This window comes from Dermacentor albipictus, chromosome 2 (genome assembly GCF_038994185.2).
Source record: "Dermacentor albipictus isolate Rhodes 1998 colony chromosome 2, USDA_Dalb.pri_finalv2, whole genome shotgun sequence".
Classification (NCBI taxonomy): domain Eukaryota; kingdom Metazoa; phylum Arthropoda; class Arachnida; order Ixodida; family Ixodidae; genus Dermacentor; species Dermacentor albipictus.
In genome coordinates, this window is record NC_091822.1 from 8,702,215 (window position 1) to 8,724,983 (window position 22,769).

General features: G+C 44.7%; 1 protein-coding gene and 2 long non-coding RNA genes across 6 annotated transcripts in view; 1 reads left to right on the top strand and 2 right to left on the bottom strand.

The window, feature by feature from the left end:
- LOC135913224 (innexin inx2-like) overlaps positions 1-22,769 on the bottom strand; it is a 378,125-nt gene that overhangs the window by 186,298 nt on the left and 169,058 nt on the right. Inside the window, exon 1 of one of the 3 annotated variants that reach the window (XM_065445828.2) lies at positions 19,379-19,473. The exons of the other annotated variants lie outside the window; for them this stretch is intronic. The gene's annotated coding sequence lies outside the window, so the exon portion shown is untranslated. Of the gene's footprint in view, positions 1-19,378; positions 19,474-22,769 lie in introns of those variants that run through there. 3 annotated transcript variants of the gene reach the window in all.
- On the bottom strand, positions 6,753-18,417 carry LOC135913221 (uncharacterized). 2 transcript variants are annotated; one of them, XR_010567913.1, is made up of 3 exons: positions 18,223-18,417; positions 12,498-12,627; positions 6,753-8,728 (listed from the first exon to the last, which is right to left on the bottom strand). It is a non-coding gene; the product is annotated as an uncharacterized lncRNA (long non-coding RNA). The 2 variants fall into 2 exon arrangements; XR_011511951.1 differs by lacking the exon at positions 18,223-18,417 and adding an exon at positions 17,081-17,367.
- Positions 19,700-21,060, top strand: LOC135913215 (uncharacterized). The gene is made up of 2 exons (XR_010567907.2): positions 19,700-19,932; positions 20,932-21,060. It is a non-coding gene; the product is annotated as an uncharacterized lncRNA (long non-coding RNA).

Sequence of the window (22,769 nt, forward strand, 5' to 3'; positions counted from 1 at the left end):
GAGGAAAGCATATGTCGCCTTGAAGAAGACAAGTCCACTTGTCGAAACGTTGGCTCCTGTCTTGTTCCTTGTTCACGTTTTGCTCAACGTTTTGCAAAAAGATGATCTTTAAGAAAGTATCGCATTATAAATAATGAGATAGGCATTATTACAATGACCGGCGCGAGGATTCGAACACACGCCCTCTAGCACAGAAGCCCTACATTGAAACTTTTACGCCACGGATAAGCGGAATCACTATAATTTGCAGAAAATACGCGAGCTTGTAGAGTCCTATTACCATTAGGAATGAAAAACGTATAAATTGATTTGAAGATGAGCCAGATTTGGGCAAGATAAAGCTTGATAAACGATTCCACTAGAAGGTCTGTAACCCCAAGAACACAGATCAAACAAATCCATGTACTGCCCATAAATGTCATTGTGGCTGAACCATTGCAGCGCCAGAGTTCCCTCTAATAACTAAAAGAAACTCTATGAATTGAATGACACTCGCTCTGCCATTACCGTTCCAACGCCAGCTGTAATAATTCGCTTTATGGTTTAAATTGGGCGCCTCTTCTTCGAGTCAATGTGCCATCTGCCGAGCGATTGTAAAACGATTTGCTGCGGTCGAGTGACTTCACCGCTGTTGCCTAACCAAAGCACTGCTTTAAGGAACCATGTATGTTACGTCTAATTGCCGTAAATGTATAGTTTATTAAAAGGCACTGTTAGTCGACATTATTTTTATCTTCGGCCGATATATTATTATACATTTTCCTAAATCTTGCAGTCTAAAACAAAAAACGCCCTTCTGGGTTGCATCTTGCCACACAACGATAAACGTCATCTCTCGTGTCCGCATTTCCTTTCTTTAACGCTGCGAGCAAAGTACTTCCCAGTAACGAACGGCATGCGCATTGTCAGCATGACATAGCATTCTCAACAGAAAAGTAGCGGGCGTGGCGTCTTCAAGGAATCGCAAGCAAGGCAGACGACGATTATCGCTGTGTGGCAGATATACACCCCAAAGGTCTCCTTTGTCAAAGAGCGTGTGGCAATTCAGTTACGCTGCTGCATTGACATGAAGTTCCAGAGCATGCCGATTGGGCATTCTCCAATATCTCTGGTCATCATTAAGAAATTTAATAATATGGCGGATTTAACCACTGTCCAGAATAACACTCCAAAATAAAACTGCGATTTTCCACGTGATGGTGTGGCTGGATGACGCCACGCTAAGGCCGTGCCGCTTTCGTACTCACAACACTGAAAGATATAGCTGCGTCATTGTAAGCTACACAAACTTACAAAACCACTAAGATGATGTTTTGCATTTAAATATTAAAAAAGGTGCATGAGGCGCGCACACTAATAGAAAGTCACATGGTAAGGCATTCTATTCGTGCTCATGTTTTGCTGCATGGGGTGCCAGTCACCACTTCTCGGGCATAAAACTTATTTTAATGAGGAAAACAGTCGACGTGGGGCATGATCGTTCCGTTAACGAAGACATCTCGATTCATGCTCTGAACGATCGTCTTTCCCTTTATGAGGGACTTCTACCACGGATTTCATGCCACGATGAAGGCAGATAGCATGTGGACGCACGCTCAGAATTGATGGTGAAACAAATAAATAAATGCAATCGCAGTTTTGTCCGGAAGGCGAAGCATCGATTGTGATAGGAAATTAATGGACTACGAAGCGGTGAGTGAGTGTCCTAACTTCGTCGATACGAAGTTAGGACAGCAGTTTTATCGGCCGGATAAACTTGTAAGCATAAGCATCGAAACTAAATTCACAAGCATGCTGTCCCACGTGCACAAGCAAACATCTCTCTCGATGACCGCGGGAACTCGCTCTGAAAACGCTGGCGTGAGGAAACATTGAAGCAGCAGCGAGCGAAGTGACATTGGTGCTGTTTGTCGCGTCACCGCAGTGATCGCCGAAAACACACAGCACGGCTGCAAGCCGCTGACGCACATAGACTCTGCTCCCAACGCAGATCGCTCTGAAGATGGCTGCGCGACCGCGCGCAATCACCACCTCAGTTGCAGCCGGAGTGCAACGCCTCTCCCTTTCTCTCTCCTCCGCCCAGTGCCTCGCGTGCGGTGGAAGATGGCGTGCTTCCTCACCGCTTTCGTCTCATTCGTGTGGGCGAGATATTTAAAGCGAAGCTTTCTTTGCCTCTTCCTTCTACTTTCCCGCTGCTACTGCTGCTGCTGCTGCTGCTGCTGTCTGGCAAACGGCGTTGGGGGGTCGTTCAGAGGTGTTCAGGGCGTTTGTATACATTACAGGAGTGAGGCACAGGAAAGGTGACGCGAGAAACTCGTTTAGACCTACCGCGTCGAATTTGCACAATGCCTTCTGGAGCTCCCTGGACGTCGCCAGATTAGCAACTTGACAGCTGTAATTATCCTTAACCCAACTCAAAAGCATTGCAGAAACTGCAGCGCTTCCCTTTCTACTAACGTGCGAGTCCAGAGGGGACATAGATAGAACTGCACAGAGGAGGCAGGGGAAGAGGCAGCTCCCATATAAGGGTGGAGGGTGGAAAGTTGACTTTAGAAGGCAAGGGAGCCTACTACCAGAGTCCTTCATCGAAGGACTCTGTTACTACTCTACGACAGTGGTTGCAGGGAAACTGGATAAGCTGTAGTTCAAACTACGGCAAAGCACATTCCTGTTATTTCTGAAAAATAAACATCGCGCAAATATTCCAAGCAGACAAATTACGCGAGACAAGCGAAGCAGAGCCACAATAATTAAAGCGCACCGCAGGGCCCAAGCAGTCAACCGTCGAATCATCACTTCTGTGCCCGCCGCGGTAGCTTTGCGGCTACGGCATTGCTGGTGGTGGCATATTTGATCTCGAACGCGGCAGCCGCATTTCTACGGGGGCTAAATAAAAAGCGCATGTGCACTTAGATTTTGGGACACGTTGAAGAACATCATGGTCTCAAAATTAGTCGGGAGACCGCCACTACGGCGTGCCTCATAGTCCGAATGTGGTTTTGGCACGTACAGCTCCATAATCCAAGTTTAATACTACGGCCACGATGCCATGTGCCATGTGAGGTAATGACAACGCTCAACCCTCTCAGAGGTTATGAAATATGGCACACAACGCCTCAAGCAAACACTGCTCCGTGTGTGTTCTGTGTACTACCCAGACAAACAGCAGTGGTGCACGCCATGTAACGTTTAGCTTCAACTCGCTACTCTCGTGTTAGGCTAAACGAAGAAATTAAGCGTTCGCCGTCAGTATCACCGCTAATCATTGCCAATCAAAGCGACCGGCACAGAAATCTTCGCTTACATCGACTCCCACAGTGCGTGGGATTTGCGTAATTTTGTGCGATAGCGGGCGAGATTGAGCCGCGATCGCCGCCTTCCATCGCACGAACAGCATAGGACGCGCGGCGACGGCGTTATCGCCTTTGTACTTTACACGGAGCCTCACGGTGCCACCTGTGCATTTGGTAGAAAGGCGCTGGCAGGGTCCATATAATTGATACTCTAAATACTTTAACACCCTTAAGGGTGTAAATGACTTGTCCCAAGGGTGCCACCCTTTTGGGTGTATTGCTACACCCTAAGCAGAGGGGTGTAAATTAACACCCCTTCAAAGGAACAGGTGGTAATATGACGTCATCTTGCCTATGGGTGTAAAACAAACAACACCCTTCCTATATGGGTGTAACACAGACACCACCCTTTCAATATGGGTGTAGCATGGACAACACCCTTCCAAAAGGGTGTTATCCCTGCATTTTAGCGTTCACTGCAGCCATGCAGTTAATGGACCAGGCTGTTGTGAACGCTGCCTAGCCTTAGCTATGATACTACCTTGATCAGTATGAGCCAGAATGTGTGAGGCGTCGTCATATCACGCTTCTGGTCTGTCATGTGGTGGCATATATAATGTGTGACCCTTTCAGGAAAAAAATTTAAGTTTCACGATCGCAGCAACGCACACACCCTATGCTTTTCGTCATCTTCCTCTGCAGTGATAGCACACTGCCGGCAGGATGCAGAGCGCAATAACAACGGCTGCACTAAGGACACAGGATCTCCCGCACCTTAGTGCACCAGTACTTATCACTCCATGGAAAGAGCACACAACTAAAAGCATGATGTTACATGCATTTCTGAAATAATTAAAAACCGCCACTTTTCTTGGTAAAACATTTTTGCAGCAACACCAGCTGGACCAGAAGGGAAAGCCACCACAGCTCGCTGTTGTAGTTCATATTGAATGCAATAGAGCGCAAACAATGCATGGATTGGCGACGTTAACCTGTGCAGTACTACAGAAGCATACGTTTGCCTGTCAAGCAGTGTTTTGCTGTTTTAAGCATATATTTGATACCTCTATTCAGCAAACTTGTCATTTATCTCCACGGGATGCATCTACTAGTACCTTCACATATATAATGACCTAAATGTAGCACTGAAAGCCAAAGAACAAAGTGCAACACAGCGCTTCCACTTAGACGGTTTCATCATTTGCAAACAAAAGTGCATGGGGAGCTGTGCATGCTGTTTAATATATAAGCATGCACTATTTCCTGAAATTTATGCATGCTCCAGTGACCTGCTTATACCCAATTATTTTGTTTATTTTTCACCATATGCTTGCACTGAATATCCCACAGGCATTGTAAGTTAAGCTACCAGAATAACAATCACCTAGCCTAAGGTTACCGAATTGAACAAAATCATCGTAAAACTTGTGATGAAATGTCAGAAGTATTTATTATTTCATTAAAGAGAAATGGTTACATAATAATGTTTGCACATTTTAAAGTAAAAAGGAAGATAAAGAGTAAAACCATACCAATACAAAGACATAAGCACTGAATAATAGCACAGGCTTGCTCAGTTAAATATTAAGCAGAAAAGTTTTTTTTAAATAACCTCACTACAAGCTATCACGTTTTCATTCAAAAAGCACTGCATCTTAACATAAAGTACAAAAATAATCGGCCACAAAAGAAGGAACAAGTCTGAGTGTGTTATGCGAACGAAAGGAGAAAGGATAGAAAGTTGGGCGAGTTGGTACGGAAGCATGATCTTGGATTGTAGCGCAGCGTGACACTATCACAGACTAGAAGCAGACAGGACGAGCGCTAACTCTCAACTAAATTTTTATTGAAATGAAGTACACACACACACACACACACACATTATATATATATATATATATATATATATATATATATAGGTGATTTAAAAAAAGCCGCAGCATTCGAACATGACAAGGTATGAAGACATCAGTTAAACATATAAGGAAGTAGGGAAGTCAAAAAAGAAAACAGCGAAAAGACTACTTCAGATGAACACACGTGTTGTGCAGATACTGAAATTCGCATTTTAACAGAGACATAGATGCATGGCTAATGCAAGTCTCTCCTAATTTTTAATGTGGGATGCCTCGATTACTTCCTGTGTCGTTTGGCATTTGTGTCTTGAAAGAAATTTTGTGTCTTCAAACAAAGGTTTACAACCGCAATTAAAAATATGTGATGCTAGATGTGAAGCATTACGGTTGTTAAGTGAATGTTTGTGTTTTTTTAGTCTTATATTAATACACCAGCCGCTCTGTCCAATGCAAGTCTTCCCGCACTTGAGAGTAATCCGATAAGCTATACCAGTATTTCAAGGCACAAAAGGGCACACGTGTCTAACGTCGCAATCATCTTTTCTTTTTTGCCACCCTGCTCAGGTTTCCTAATTATCATAGGGCACGACAGACAACTTGTGGGGGAACGAGAAAACTATGGACGTAATATCTATTGGCTACGATCCCTAAACCATAAGATAAACTATGTACATAGGGCACCACAGCTAACCTTTTTTTCTTTTTTATTCTTGTTTCTTAGCCGGGCTTTTTACCCATTTTGAAAGCTTTTCGCTGGTTAGTGATAATAAATGCACAGGATAACTAGCCTTCTCGAGCCTATGTGTTTGTTGTGAAAAACTTTGTTTCATATTGTGCAGACATGACTAGCTTACTAGCTCTTAAGTCTGCCATTACTAAGTCATGTGCTCACAATATGAAACAAAGTTTTTCACAACAAATACATAGGCTCGAGAAGGCTAGTTATCCTGTGCATTTGTTATCACTAACTTGCCAAAAGCTTTTAAAATGGGTAAGGAGCCTCGCTAAGAAACAAGGAAAACAGAAAAAAAAAGGTTTGCTGTGGTGCCCTATGCACACAGATTATTCCATGTATTAGGGAACGTGGCCATTAGATATGATGTCGATACAGTTTTCTTGCCCCCCCCCCCCGCAAGTTGTCTGTCATGTGCCCTATGATAAATAGGAAATTTTAACAGGGTGGCAAAAAAAAGATGATTGCGGCGTTAGGCTTGTGTCCCCTTTTGTGCCTTGTAACACTGGTATAGTTTAGCAGATTCCTCTCAAGTGCGGGAAGACTTACATTGGACAGATCGGCAGGTGCATTATTATTAGACTAAAAGAACACAAACATTCATTTAACCACCCTAATGCTTCATATCTAGCGTCCCATTGTTTCAATTGCGGTTGTAAACCTGTTTGAAGACACAAAAGTTATTTCAAGACAGAAATGCCAAACCAGAGGGAAATAATGAGGCATTCCACATTAAAAGATTAGGAGAGACTCGCGTTAGCCATGCATCTTTGTCACTTTTAGAATGCGAATTTCAGTATCTTCACAACACATGTGTCAATCTGAAGTAGTCTTTTTGTTGTTTCCTTTCTTGATTTCCCTACTTCCTGATATGTTTAACTGATGTCTTCATACCTTGTCATGTTCTTATGCTGCGGTTTTTTGCAATCACCTATATCTTCGTTTCAAAAAAAATTTAGTTGGCAGTTAGCGCGCATCCTGTCTGCTTCTAGTCTGTGTCCATGTGACTTCGCGCTACAATCCAAGAACATATCTGAACAAAACATGGCTAGTTATAACTAGTGAGCACTGCAGAAATGTGGAACGTGAAAAGTAGCAATAGTAAAGACATATACTTCGCTCAGCTGAACTGCAAAATATTGCAAATATCACAAAGACAGCATAAAACCTGGGTAGGACAGAGCACTGACAGTTAGTTACAGTTGCAATATGCACACCAAATGTAGACAAAAAGTAAAAACTAAACTGCCCGAAGTGGTCATGTCTCTCCAAGAGACCACTGAGGAACAAAATGTATACTTTTTATAATTCCATCTGATAAATTACTGATCTAATCAAAATTTAGAAACATGACCCCTTGTGTGTCACAAATGTCCTGTTCTCATTACCTATGCATGATTACCAGCCTTGGTGAAAGAATGACTTGCACTAATGTTTCGAAGCAACACCGGTAAAAATGCTGCTTGTTCGCCACCTTCTGCTGTGACAGCACACTTGTGTACAGATGAACTCAAACAGATAGAGCTCAAACAGTGTTTTGGCTGCACAGGTACCGTCTACCGAACACCTGGTTCAAGATAGCTTGCATCTCGGAGTGTGCAGCCACACTGGTGGCACAGCATTTTTTCTCCTTGCCAGTTGATAAAGCCTCAGCAGCTGCTATCACCTGCGACTACTCGTAAAGGTGCCATAAGGTCAGGTAGCAAACAGATACCACGTAGCAAAACTTTCAGAGTACATTGTGTGAGTCGAGGTGTGTAATTTGTGCTTGAGTTCGGCAGCATTACCACAGTCAGAACTACTCATTGCAGCTCCTAAATTTGAACAACATCAACAAAATAAATTAGGACACTTCCTTCAGTATGGTGGCAGGTACTCAGCTGCAGGCTTTCTAGAACCATGCATTATCTTCAGACAGTGCCAGTACAGGCTGTAGCACATCTTTCAAGCACTCCAGACAAGTACACCAATTACATTGTACACAGAGCATCGGGTGTCCATTTACCTATAGAGGCAAGGTAGCCCCTAGAACACGTTTTGTGACAGCATGCTGGACACTTTGTCCCCTGAAATGCGATTGCCATTTGGCACCTCAGTGCCTGGAGTGTCCTTTACGTCTAAATGAATATTGAATACATAGTAATAACATGAAGACAACAAAAAAGAGCCCTCAGCCATCAACTGTGCGGCAAATTTAGGTGCAAGCTATTCTCTTATCACATACACCTGTAGGCATTGCAACCAATGTACTCCCAAGATGTATGAGGCATTAATAATTGGACATGAAAATCCTAGGATGATTATGTTCTTTAGGCTTTTTTCCCCACTCCATCTTTTAAAACGTGTATACTGTAGTCATGAAAACAAAAATGCTACAACTGGCGTGTGGTAAGTTTTGAGTCTTATTTCCCAGCAGCTCATTGAAACGAGCCACGATGACAAATTGGAATGCTGTTACCTCATCAGACATTCAAATTTCTTAAACACTAACAAAACCAGATGGGCATTACAGTGAGCATCACTTAAATACCTTACACTGGTTTGAAGTTATTGAACCGCTTTGTACCAGGTAAAAATGTTAGAAACATCAAAAATGTTCAGATTCTGCGGCCAACTGTGAAAATTAAAAACATCATTAAGCTTTCTTAAAGGGGTTCAGAAGCTTTACAACTGGCAGTCTTGGTGATGGACACGCTTATAGATGAGCAGCCATTCCACTGAGACGAGAATGTTGAGGGCTTCGCATGGAAGTCTGCGAGACACTGAAGAGTAGTTCTTGGTCCACATGAAGGAGGCTGCTTGCATACGTCTGGGCCACCATACTGCGTTACTGGAAATTTTTCTCCCTGCGTTGTGGTAAAGAAAGCATGGTTAAATTTAGACGATATTCAGTATGCATAAAAAGAGGTGAGGCATGCAGACAGGACACAAGAGTAGAGAAGTTGGCAACACAAAAAATTTCATGAAATTGTTCTAACACGAAATTTTTGTACTATGTGTCATTCATTATGAGGGTTCGTAACCGCAACATATTTCATATATAAGCAGGTACAATTATCAACTTGGTCAGTTTGTACAAGCTCGTTTGAGGCAAGAAATCGAGTTTCAAAAAGACAACCTCAACATGCTTGATTGAAAAAGGAACACCTCAGATGACATGCATTCGTGTGAGTAAGAATTGCACAGTTCAAGAAAAACAACTAAAACTGGCGCACCTATCATGAGAAAAGAATAAGCACCTGCAACTGCAAAAAGCTGATTGATAGGTTTTAATAGCGCAAGGACATCTTTGGCTAATGAGCGCCCAGTCTATACTGCAAAAGATAAACTTAGCGCGTCTTTACAAAGCAAATATGTAAAGATGACTGATGCCTCTCTGCACTACAATTGCTTTGCTCTAGCATGAAGTCATTCTAATGCATGCACACTTACATACGCACGCTACACCCAAGTGTAACACCTGCAGAATTAAAATTGGGCAGCAATGAAGTCGCAACCTTTAACCCTTGATCCCGAGCTGTACTAGTGACTGGAGGTAGTGCCAATATCGCCAATGACGAGTCGCATTCTTTCTGCCCGATGTTATGCTTCTCTTGATGTCAAAGTTGAGTTACAGTAGGCATTGAGGGAAAGCTGCCCTCAAAAGCAGCTTTTATTTTTGTGTTATTTCTAACCAGAGACCAATGAAGTAATATATTTTTAGAATGAGAATGACACCGAAAAAAATGAGTACATAAAGAAGTTTGGAAAATTTGGTACATTGTTCCGGAATTAGCTTGGGGGTTAACGGGTTAACGGAATTAGCTTGGGGGTAATCGAGAAACTAGAACAAGTTTTGATATGTTTGCTACCAGTGAATGCTAGAAAATATGTTGGCATTCTGTAGTTTTGTCCAACAATGCAAAATGGATTCTTAATAACTAAAAAATGAATGGAAAGGTATCATGAAGTATATTTCGTGAATGTAATGCAGAATCAATCAACTTGTGTTATTATATAACCTCCACTCGATTAACCTGCACTTTCTGAACTAGTTCAGGACGTGCTGCATTTCACTACTCGTTCCACCAGTTCAACATGGCTGCAACTGCACGTTGTGATTTGTTTTACTTAGTGCAAGCTTTTGTACAAGGCAAGTTCACAGCATTCCCTGCACTTGGTCGAAAGGTAGTGCATGCTTACGAAGCAGGTGTGGTGCCGTTTCTGCACGAGCGAGGTGCAGAAATCATAAGAGTTTCATACAATAATTACTAGAGGGAACTGGGACGCTAGGATCTACAGGAGATGAAACAAGAACGGTTGTACAAACATGGGAATTATGGAAAGTACATGGATTTGCCTAAACTTCCGTCTGTCTGGCTTAAAACGGCTTTGTGCCTTTGTAAAGTAGCCATATTCAACAATATACTGCGTAATAAATGAATAAGGATCATTAAAATTGTCCGACGACAGGATTCGAACACAGGAACTCTAGAATAGAAGTCTGATATTGAAACAATTAAGCCACAGAGGCATGTAACGACAAGCGAGTGCAACGCCCTGATGAATTTATTGCGGGCATACCAGTGCCTTCTGAGACGCTTGGCGCATTTCATTTGGTCACCTGGACAAGCTCAATCATTGTAATTAATAGCAAATATGCGTGTTGGCGGCATCTTCTACACTTCGAAGAGTATAGTCTTTGCTGAAATTTACGACAATAAGATTTATATAGCGTATAATATACAAAGCCACAAGAAGGTCTTACATTGCAAGAAAGCCTTACATTGCCCAGGCAAGGTGTAATAATGTATATATGAAAAAAAAATTCCCACTGTAGACAGCAATGCTGTGTACTGCTGTGTGTAACAGTGTTTAAAGAAAACTTGTTCAGAAATAAAGCCACCAAACAACGAGGAAATATGAAAACTAGATGAAAATTTGTGCAGTTGCATGTTAAAAATTTAGCATAGCAACAGATGAATACATAATGAAGGAAGCGCGAGGATGGTTTATTTTGGAAATACGAAGCAATATACTTGACAGATGCATATGAGCTTACATGTGGAGAAATATTGTTTATGTAGCAGCTAAACTACGAACAGGCCTAGAACACACTGATGCAAGGTGTCGAGCATGTAAATCTCATCGTGCCCTTAAGTCAAACATGGCTGTCTCATGATTCGGTACACATGGCTGGCTCACACAACTTAGCCGCTTCTATATATGCCTTGTAAGTACCAGGTGGTCTGTGTGATTTGTGCAAGCTTTAAATATGTAGAAGTGCCACATAGCTGGACAGAACCAAGGTAATGTCGTTTGCCATCGTTTTGAGCAAGTGAAACCAATTTTTGCATTTTTCCTAATTAGGTAATTAGTTATTAACGATTATTTAACTGCTCAAATATTATATTCAATGTAAATGTGTCAGTGTGAAAATTGTAGAGCATCCTGAAAAATTCCCAATCCAGCTTTCTACTGCTCAATAGGTGCAATAGAATTTTTTTTTTCAAGCTTGAAAGAAGCCTGTGAATACACGCAAGAAGTGCTGTGCAACTAACCGCTCGTGCACCTGAACACCACTTGGCTCCTTCTTTCATGCTAGAAAAAAACATTTTTTGAAACGATTACTTTAGAAATTGATTAATTATTATTGACTATGTTTTAGGCAAAATGCATGAAATAGTGTGACTGCCACCTCATTTTCGGCGACATGAATTGACTCCTTTTCCATGTCCAAATCCAGCTATACATGGTGCGTGTTTTGAGCTGGTTTCGTAATTTAGGCTGGTTTTGACTAATTGAAGCTTCGCACCCTATTAATGGAGTCTACAGCCTAAAAAGAAATGGTATATAAACGGTCGCTGTCAGTACTCCATACTGCTTTAACTTAGTGCAAAGTGCTTGTGAGCCAAGAAGTTGGTAGTTCTAAGCAATATTTCTCATTCTGACCTGGTGTTATGGCCCAGTTACTGCGATGCCATGCTGCTCAGTCATGTTGGTCACAGCTTCAATCTAGCCCATGGCAGCTACCCTCCAATGGGGGTAAAATGCAATAACGCTTATGCACTTAGATTCAGGTGTACATTAAAGAAGGCCAGGTTCCCAAAAGTTTAGGTTGTGACTATGGAATGTAAAAGCCCTTAATTTAATTTTAAAATCTAAAGGTGCTTTATTAGGAGCAGGACATCGTCTTGAGCTTTTGCTGCACTGCCATGGTACCAAGAAGCTCCGAGTAAATAAAAACAATTTCTTAGACAATCTCCATCTCTTGCAAGCATTTATAAAGACTTCTCTGCATGCACCTCTGATGCGGTTATATTTAGCTCCGTATGCCAAGGTGGGTTAGGATGTTAGAACTTTCAAACCTGTTTTTTTACCGCTTTAAAGTTGGTTATTTTGCATCTCTGTGAGTGCCGAATGCACATTTCAGTGCATAAATTTCTTCAGAATGTGACTCTATTTATTTGTGCATGCGAAAAGGATTCAGATGGACTGCTTTCTGAAGATCTGTATCAGCAAAAACAATTATATGTAGGCTGCACAAAGAGAAAGGATTGTTTTGTAAATATGCTATTTAGTTCTTTAAAAAACGGCAGCTGTAAATATTCTGTTCCAAATGAAAATTGCCCCTACCTGGCTCTGCTTCATTTTCCGATCTTGATGGTCCAATCGGGGGCACTCAACTGACAGGCTGCACTTTGGCCATGTCCGGTGTCCAGGCCCAACGTCGATTGACATCCTCACCAAAAGTCGAGTCCGAACTCTATAAAAAAACATCTCATCATTTCGCTATCAGTTTTGTCATCTTATGTGTTTCACACACGGCCGTCAGTGAAATATTCCGTCACTTGGTTAATAAAAAAATTCAAGCATTTTCTGGCAGCCAAGCTGAATACACAATAAAAGGAGAGCATTAAAGAGCAAATAGAGTTGTCACATTAGATTGATCAAGTACAGCAGAAACAAAAATTAATCAGTGAGACTGTGTCTTGGCTCTGAATGCAAGAAACGTAAAAACAGGAACTTGCGGCCACGACACTTTGAATTTCCAACGTTTACTACACCTCACAAGTTTGGCATCGTCCAGTACTCTGGGATAGTAATCGCTTAAAGTTAAGATGAACGAGCATCAGCATAAATTAACAGGATGCTTAACCGGGCAATATTTGCGCATAAAACTGTCAGACACGCATCCTAGGGCGGTGATAAAGGGAATTCCCCGTTTATTCCGATGATGTGCATTATATACAGAAGCGCTAGTCACATGACTTTTGTGATAAGTGCAGGATCACAGCCAAAGAAGTGTGCTCGTGTTTTATCTGCAGGCTGACGTCACATCTTTTCCTTTTTGCAAGCTAAGTACATTCACAATAAGTCAACAACACAGTTCATAGTTAATCATTAACTCCAAGTCGTTTCGGCGTCTTGATTATGCGACCGCAGCGGGTCGTTCTACGATGTCCGGTGGTTTCGCTGGCGTGACCATCCGATGCCTGCTGCACACTGGCATACTTCACTGGCGTTGTAGCCGGTAATTTGGCGGGCAGTTCGGGAACTTGTGGCTTCGGTGTTACGTCGATCTCTTCTTGATGGTGATCCCGTTGAACCGCCGATGGAACACTGTCACCATCCCCCGTCTCTGGCAGTAGGAGGAGATGGCGTCTGTTCCGGCGAACGGCGCCTTTGTCGGTCCCCACCCAGTAGGACCGTGGCGTTTGGGACGGCCGCAGGATAGTTCCGGGAGCACACTTGTCTTTCAGCCAAACTCGATTTCCTGCAGAAAGTCTGGGCAATGACCTGGCAGCATGACGCTCGTCAAAGTCTCTTTTCTGCCTGTTTCTGTCTTCCTCATCCATTTTCTGCCAGGAAGAGCTAACGACACAGGGTTTTAGCAGAGATTGAACGCAAGGTATTCTTGAGCGCAATCGACGGCTCATCAAAAGTTGTGCTGGACCTGTGGGAACCGGCGAGTTCCGGTAGTTCAGCAAAGAAATGTAGGGGTCCTCTGCTCTTCAAAAGTAGCTTTATTGTTCTTACCATGCGCTCAGCTTCGCCGTTGGCTTGCGGGAAGAGCGGGCTAGTTGTGACGTGCTTGAACCCGTACACGCTTGAAAAATGCTTGAAAGCAAACGAGACAAATTTAGGTCCGTTATAGGATACCACGGTGTTTGGGATGCCGTGCCTGGCGAAGATGCTCTTCAGATGGTTGATAACCGTTTCTGATGACGTATCGCCTTTCAGCAAGGCCAGCTCTGGATATCTGGAATGATAATCCACAGCAACAAGATACACGGCGCGTTTTATTTCAAATAGGTCCACGCCGACTTTTTGCCATGGTAGCTCTGTCATTTTCGAGGGAATCATTGGTTCCGCGAACTGAACACGTTCACTCGCGCACACATGGCAATCAGCTACAGCTCTTGCTATCTCTTTGCTGAGCCCCGGCCACCAAACCGATTCCTTTGCTTTTGCTCTGAAGCGAACGATACCTTGGTGCCCTTCGTGTAGTCGTTCGATCATTTCCTTCCACAGACTTCGCGGAACAATAATGCGAGCATCTTTCAGCAACAGGTTCTTGCAAACTGAAATGTTAGCACGGACGGGCCAAAATTGCCTCAAAACGTCTGGGAGCCTTTCTTTTCTTGGCCACCCGTGGTGGCAGGCTTTCAGTAATGACAAGCATTCCTGGTCTTTTTGTTGCTCAGCTCGTATGAGATTAAGCATGCTTTCTGTAGCCGGTAGGCCCTGAACGATTCCATCGATGAAAGCAGATACATCTGAGTCTGTCAAGGCGCCTAGAGTTTGGTTAGTAGCGTTCGCTCGTACTCTTGGTAAGGTGTCGGCTGTCGCAATGCTTTTGCCGGGAACGTGCGTTAGTGTGAAGCAGTACCTCATCAAGCGCATTCTGAATCTTTGGATGCGAGTCGGTATAGCGTCCAGAGGATCACGACCGAGATACGGAAGTAGAGGCTTGTGATCTGTTTCGAACAAAAATTTCATACCTCTTAAAAATTCGTCGAAACGTTCAGCTGCCCACGTCAGAGCTAACGCCTCCTTCTCTATTTGAGAATATTTTTGTTCCGTCTTTGTCAGCGATCTCGAGGCATAAGCAACCGGTCGTCGTTCCCCGGATGGTTGGATCTGAAATATTACAGCACCAAGACCATACGATGAAGCATCAGCCGAGACTATTGTCTCGTAGAGAGGGTGGTACATGGCGAGGCACCTGTCCGAGCTGATGGTTTCCTTGATTTTGCAAAACGCTTGTTCCTGTAGCGGTCCCCACGACCACTCATTGTCCTTGCACAGAAGGCTGCGTAGAGGCGCGCTCATAGACGCTGCATCTCGAAGAAACCTAGCAAGATGGTTCATCATTCCCAGAAGAGAGCGAACTTCCCTTAGGTTCTGCGGCCTCGGAAATTCTGTGATGGCCCGCACTTTTTCAGGATTCGGCCGCACGCCACCAGCGCCAAAGATCATGTCAAAGGAAGGATAATTCTTGCACTGAAAAACAGCATTTTTTTTTGTTCAGCGTCACTCCTTCCCGCTGTAGTCTTCCGAGCACCTTGTGTAAGCGAGAGTCGTGCTCTGACTTATTTGCGCCGAACACAAGAATATCGTCCATGTAGTTCAAAACACCGTCTATTCCTTCCAAGACTTGCGTGAACTTCCTCTGAAAAACTTCTGGTGCCGAGGTTATACCAAACGGTAGTCTGCGATAGCAGTACCTGCCGTATGGTGTTATGAAAGTGGTGATTGTTTGGCACGACTCCACAAGTTGGATTTAGTAAAATCCTGCGCTTGCGTCTAGTTTCGAGAACACAGAGGCTTCCTAAAAGCTTCCCATGATCTGCTCTACGGTTGGCAATTGGAGGCGCTCTCTTCTTACGAAGTTATTTAGTTGAGTGAGGTCGACGCAAATCCTGACTGAGCCGGATGGCTTCAAAACCGGCACAATTGGCGCACACCATTCCGTCGGATCCTCGACCTTCCTAATCATGCCTTCCCGCTCAAGCCTTCAAGTTCCTCCTTAACCGCTTGCTTCATCGGGATAGGAATCCTGCGCGGGGTTGGCACTGCGTAGGGGACTGCATTTTCTGCCAACCGTATCGTGTACTCTCCTGCTATAGATCCGATTCCTTGTAATAGTCCTGGGTACTGTCTCACGACCTCGTCGGACGTTTCTAGTTCGTCTAAAAATCGAACTACCCCAAGGACATTTATTGCAGGTAGCCCTAGTAAAGGCATGTGCAAGTTTTTTACGACATACACTATCTGCTCGCAGCGATTGTCCTTCCATGCGATTTTGGCTTGAAACTTTCCGCACGTGTCAATGCTTGCGTCACTTGGTCCCCTTAGATTTCCTGCTTTCTCAAGATAGCTTGGCATTCCTGGGAAATTTTCCCCCACGACCGTGACTTCTGCTCCAGTATCGACTTTCATTTTTACATCATGGCCGTTTATCTGTACCGTCACGAAGTGCGCAGACAACTTGCTTTGTCGCGGTGTAACTGTGCCGAGGAATTGGCGCTCGTTATCTGGGCAGCCGGGTGCCGTTACTCAGTCAAGTTTTCTTTCTCTGTTTTTAATTCGACAAGCCTTTTCGAAATGCCCTAGCTTCTGGCAGTAAAAGCATTTTTGCTGCTTCGCTCGGCAACTAGTTCGCGGGTGCATCGAACCTGCGCAATAAGTGCAGCTTTTACAGAAGCGGTCTTCTTGCGACGCGCAAGTGTAGCATTCCATTCTCTCTTCTGTTCTGTTTTCTTGTTCTTTACCGTTGCAACATATGTTTCGGCGCTCGTACCTTCCCGCTGTTTCAAGTCTGCTTGCTGCTGCTTTATCGTTTCGCTTGCTCGGGCCCTTGCTAGTGCGGTGGCCAATGTTAGCTTAGGGTCCATTTGAAGCTCTTCCGACAGCGCTTCGTCTAGAAGGCCAAATACAAAGCGATCCCTTAATAAACGGTCCTTTATGTTATCGAAGTCGCATCGCTCTGCTAACTTGTGGAGGTCGGTCGCAAATTCGTCTACAGTTTCCCCTGGTTGTTGACGACGTCTGTTAAAACGGGCGCTCTCATACAATGTGTTCTTCGTGTGAAAGAAATAGGCTTCAAACTTTGCCTTTAAGACCTTGAAAGTCTTCAGGTCTTCGTATTTTACCGCTAACGAGCGAAGAATCTCTCTTGCCTTGCGGCCCATTTTGTAAAGAAGGGTTCTTACTTGAATTTCTTCCGTTTTCTCGCTGAGACCGGACGCGAAGCTGTAATCTTCGAATTCCTCAATCCAAGAGGGCCAGTCTGCTGCGTTGTGGAAATCAAATGGCTGCGGAGGCCTTATCCCAGCCATTGTTGCTCGTTGCTGGACGCCCGTTGCTGCCGTGCCTTCCGTGAAGACTTGCGCCACTTGCAAGCTACTGCTCCGCTCTGTCGGACTGCATACGCCCCTGACGGTCTATTTCGGGAGCGGCCCATCCCACTTCTGACACCATGTCAGACACGCATCGTAGGGCGGTGATAAAGGGAATTCCCCGTTTATTCCGATGATGTGCAATATATACAGAAGCGCTAGTCACATGACTTTTGTGATAAGTGCGGTATGACAGCCAAAGAAGTGTGCTCGTGTTTTACCTGCAGGCTGACGTCACAAAAACAACTCACGTAGCGAAGCTACTGTCAAATACCCGATGACGCATCTGCGGGCGGTGCGGTTTGGGCAAACCATTCAAAAAAAGAATCCGAGTTTCACTTGTTTCTCACCTACAAAGCAAAGATAGAATTTGAGTTTCCTACTTAACTATACTGGATATTTAAGCTCCGAATAAAATGCAGGAAATTTTGTTACGTCACATCGCGTACGTATGAAAGTGAGAAAATTGCTTTTATTGTATTCTGCCCAGGCGGCATGTAGCAGCTACCACTCTCATGCAACAAAAGCATGAAAGTGGTACTCGCGGCATGGAAAACAAGCAGATACAGCACCAACGTTACGCCTCTTGGAGTTAGAACAAAGCACGATCAAGCCAGTTTTCTAGCCTTCACAACGCCATGAACACGACCAAACATCGAGCGAAACAACTGCCTGCTCTCGAAAATTATTACCGCTTCCATTTACATACCTATCGCAGCCACGAGCAAAAGTCAATGGGCTAGGTGTCCACAAGCCGCAGGTTAGACATACAGCAACATGTTACAGTAACGAAAAACAATTTCCACGCTGATTTAGCAGCCGCGGTGTGCGCTAAGTGCCGCAGTTCTCGTTTGCCGCTCGAAATTCACATGATGACGGGCACTGCATCTTTCAGATCAAATATTGCACGCTTTGCTCCGGAGCACAATAGGAGGGCGAAACGCATTTGCACGTACCTGAAATCCGCATGCCGGAAACCCGTCGACGCTTCCGAAGCCCGCACGGCCGTTTCACTTGGACGGGAGGCATTTCTATCAAACATTTAACATGCGACATGTCTCACACCGATTAAGCGAACACGAGAAAATGACGCAGGCCGCATTGCGACGCCGTGCAGACGTGCATCCACCGATGAGCTACGTGCGCGCACTTGCAGAGAACAAAACCATACAAAACGTTAGGCGCGAAAAGATGGCGGCTCTCGTTGCGGAGACGAAGCAGCAAGCAACGGTGTAGCGCTGAACCCACGTTGCCAACTGTTGGTGCCGACGTTATGCCGGCGGTGGTCGCTTTAGTGGCGTGTGTTGCGGCTGTCTAATTTTTTTTTCTTTTCCCCAAACAGAATGGTTAAGATCAATTCTTTGTTTACATTTTTTTACTGTGTCACTTGGCATTATCTTTTGTCTTTTTATGCGATTAAGCGGTCAATAATGTCCTCCTAGATTCGCGTGCGCCAGCTTCGCATGCAAATCTCGGAGGCCATGGGACAACGCGTAAGGATACGGTGTTCTTGTCGTTGTTAACGTTTCATCATCGTTTCTTCAACTTAGAGGCGTAGAATCCCTTTTCCTGGGGGTGGGGAGGGGGGACCAAGACGGCTTCGCTCAGCGGGGGGCGGGGGAGTAGGTTGGTGTTGGTTATTATCGCGAAATTCGCGAACCCCGCAATTTTTTTTTATAACGTGAGCATTTCTACATTTACCCAACAAGAAAAAAACATCCGTCCGTCATCACGATATCTTTCAAAATAGAACCCGCAGCAGCGAGTGAATTCACCTTCGTTCTAGCTCTCGCTTTAACGCGACCGAAGCGGCGAGAACATAGCGCTCACGAAGCTCTCAGCTCATGCCGCACTATGCGCCTTTCGCAGATCACTTTCAAGATAGGCGTACGCACGTCTGTTTTCAAAGCGAAGTAAAGGGGGAGAACACAGCGCGTCAAGTTTTCAGCAGTGGGCACACTCTGTCCGCATTGCAGTTCGCTTTCGAGATACGGTTCACGCGGCCGTGCCACAAGCAGCCGCCGCCGGAGAACGGTTGATAATGGTTCGACGCGGATGAGAAGGGATAAAGAGCGATAACGGCTCAAAATCAACGGAACGTCACCAGCGCACCTGGCCCCACGACCTGCAGTACTTTGCTTGCGCCATTCACTTGGCGCCGTCGACCACAGCAGCTTGTGTCGCCGCAGCACTGTCGCTTATAGTCGTCGCATAGAGAAAGGGATTGAACAAGAGCGGAAACTCGGCGAAAATTGGAAACAGGAAACACGTCACGCTATACTTTTAACATCGACGAATTGGGGCCGCGAGCATCGAGAAAAAAAAAGAATGTGAAATGAGATTAACAGAAATTGTTTTATTTTTTTTTAATCTTTCCCGAAAAAATTAAAAATATCTGCGTATAAATTAGGTTAAACTTTGCGGCTTACTTTCGTTGCCTAGCGACAGGCGAACTGGCGAATGACGAGCCAAATGTTTACGTCATTCTTCAGACTCGCCGCCGAAGCGAGAGCGACCGGCCGCGCATCTGAGCGTTGGCCTGTTTGGTCACGCGTCTGACTGTTTTTCTATTTTGGGATTTAGCCTGGTTTGGTGGCCTCCCGGCGAATTATTGCGTTCATTCGGAACTTCGACATGGCAGCAACGCACTATTGGACTACGGCAAGGTGAGAAATTTTGTTCGACAGTCTGCGACGCACTTCAAGCAATTAGGCTTACTGCCCGGCGCCTAGGCTAGACTTGTCACCCAATTAACGAAAAACAGCGTGGCTGTCGTGGAGCAGTTAATTTGAATTAAGGAATCGTACTGGGAGTGTTTGCGACGCTTCCTATAAGCCCCAATATTATTTTAACTAATTTCGGTAGTTTTTGGGCACGCTAGTCGCACAGGGTGCTGTGACGCAGTTTCGCGTGTACTGAATTTTACTGCGACAAGTTTTGGCGCTTTCTCTGACTGCCAACATTATTGAAACTAATTTAATTACTTTTTGGGCTACCTTACGAGCGCAGTGGGCGCGCCTGGCGCTGTGACTCGGTTAGCGAAAATCAGCTCGGCCGTGGTGACAGTTAGTTTGGCGCGTACTGAATCTGACTGCGACAAGTTTGTGGCAATTTTTATGTCCCCGCAAAAATTTAAGCCTTCTTTCGGTACCCACGCTTGTCGAAAACGCGACGAGCATTCGTCAAGAGTGATAACACGGGAGTGCGTTGCTTGCGCTTGTAGAACGCACGAGAGATAAGCCAAGGAGCTCAAACGCCAGGAACTAGTAACTCGAAAATTCTGTCTTCTGAACGGCACCCGCGCATTTTGTCTTGATTGCGAGTAGAAGGAATTCTGCGAGCGTCCAGCATGCTCTGGTTGAGAGCCTGTGTTGTGGCCATCTCTGTGTATTCGTAGCGTATTATGGCGTCGGTTGTAGCCAAGTTCGCGAAATGCGCCGTTGCCGGCGCATTCGTGCTATTAAAGTGCAGGAAATAAGTATTGGGAAGAGGGGAATGCTTGGAATTAGAATGTATTTGTGGTATGTACGGTATTGCTTGGGATGAGTCGGGTATTTTCTACGCCGTGTGTGTAAATACGAACTGCTTTTGTTTGTAATGCCGCCCACTCACCACTTTCATGTTAATACGTGTTAATACCAAAATAACGCTTGTAATTTTTTCAGCTCACGTCGTCTGGTGGAGCTTCCTGCGGAAACTACTGCTGCTTACCTCATGCCACAACGCTGGATGAATGCACAAAAAGCCCGCGAGGAGCATTTACAAAGAATAAAATAAACATTAATTTTGCCGCATTTCACAAGGTGTCTTGCGTCTTTATGAAATTGCACGTGGTACATATTCAATGGAGCCTTTTGAAGATAGTTCGCAATCAATTTTACTTTATAAAGTAATTTGCAAATAAATAGTTTATAAATAAAAATGAATATATAAATAACTATTTGCTGCAAAAGCAAAAAAAGCTATGCCGGCGTGACACGCACCAACTAGTATTCAAAATGCGCGCGCATAAAACCGAAACCGGAAGTGTGCTTCAGGTTTTGACATCCACAGCTTGGTGCGCTGCAGTAAATTCGGCCGCTAGGCTCTATGGGAGTGTCCGCTCTTGTTGTATTCCTTTCTGTATGGTCGTCGGATCAAGTCTCATAACATTGATAACGACATGGACTGCGTGTAGATGAGGAAGAGTCACAATGCTTACGCATACTCAGACAAATCCCAGAGGAGTTCCTGTGTGATTTTTTTTTACCGGAAATGTACAGTCGGCGGTGACCCAGAGTTGACAATGCAAGTAAGAGGGGTGCGAAGCTTTTCTTTTTATGAGAGTCTTGCCCAGCTCCCAAAGATCTGCTCAAGTTAAGACTTGTTGATGGCTGTGTGTGTGTGCTTTTCTTTTTTTGTCGCATGCCCTCCAACCGCCATGAATCCTACTGTGTAATGACATTAGAGCAGTATTCACGTCCAAAAGGAAATGCAGCCGGTCATTGCGCTGCTTAAGGTTTCCGGCCTGGCGGCAGCTCCCCTCCCCTCGCCCGTTTCCGTTGACAAGTTGGGGGGAGGGGTCTAGAGCAATCTTACACCCCCCTGCCCACAGTGTGAAATTTTCCGTGTGAAGGGGGAGGGGTCCCAATTGACCGTTGAGGGGGAAGGAGCGTGGCCATGGCCATAGTAGCTAAAAATTTACTGTTGGTGAGCGTTACAACTGCCCGGCGTGGCCCCCTTGGCTACGCCACTACACGCCCCCCCCTCCCCGCTTTCGACGCAAATCGAGCTATCAGAACGCGGATGACGCGCATGCATGTCATAACATGAATGACATGCCGCGAAGCTGGCATGGATGTCTTAACATCATCATCCCCTATTGGAAAATCCTATTTAAATTCAAACTGGGTTATACAGGTTTAAACTGGTTCTAACAGGGACCTGTTTAGCAACAAACAGGTATAAACAGGACCAGTTTACACATGAACAGGTTTGAACGGGGTCCCGTTTGGCATGCAAACAGGTATAAACTGGACCAGTTTACACACGAACAGGTCTGAACGGGGTCCCGTTTGGCATTCAAACAGGTATAAACTGGACCAGTTTACACACGAACAGGTCTGAACGGGGTCCCGTTTGGCATTCAAAGAGGTATAAACAGGACCAGTTCACACACGAACAGGTCTGAACGGGGTCCCGTTTGGCATGCAAGCAGGTATAGGCATGACCAGTTCACGCAGAAATGGGTCTTAACAGGAGCCCTGTTTGCAACTAAACTGGCTTATACTGGACGCAGTGGCACCATATAGGGTCGCCTGTTTGTCACAAAAGCTGGTTTAATCTGGAGCTTTGTGGCAACTATACTGGATGGCATCATGCATACCAGTTTAATGCTTGAATATAACTGGGGAGGAGCTTTTTTATTGTTCGACATCCTGACAATTTAACCCCTAGTGCTAAATTGGGCCATTATCAAGCTCTACAGAAATTGCGTGAACACCTCGGAACATTCACAGACCAA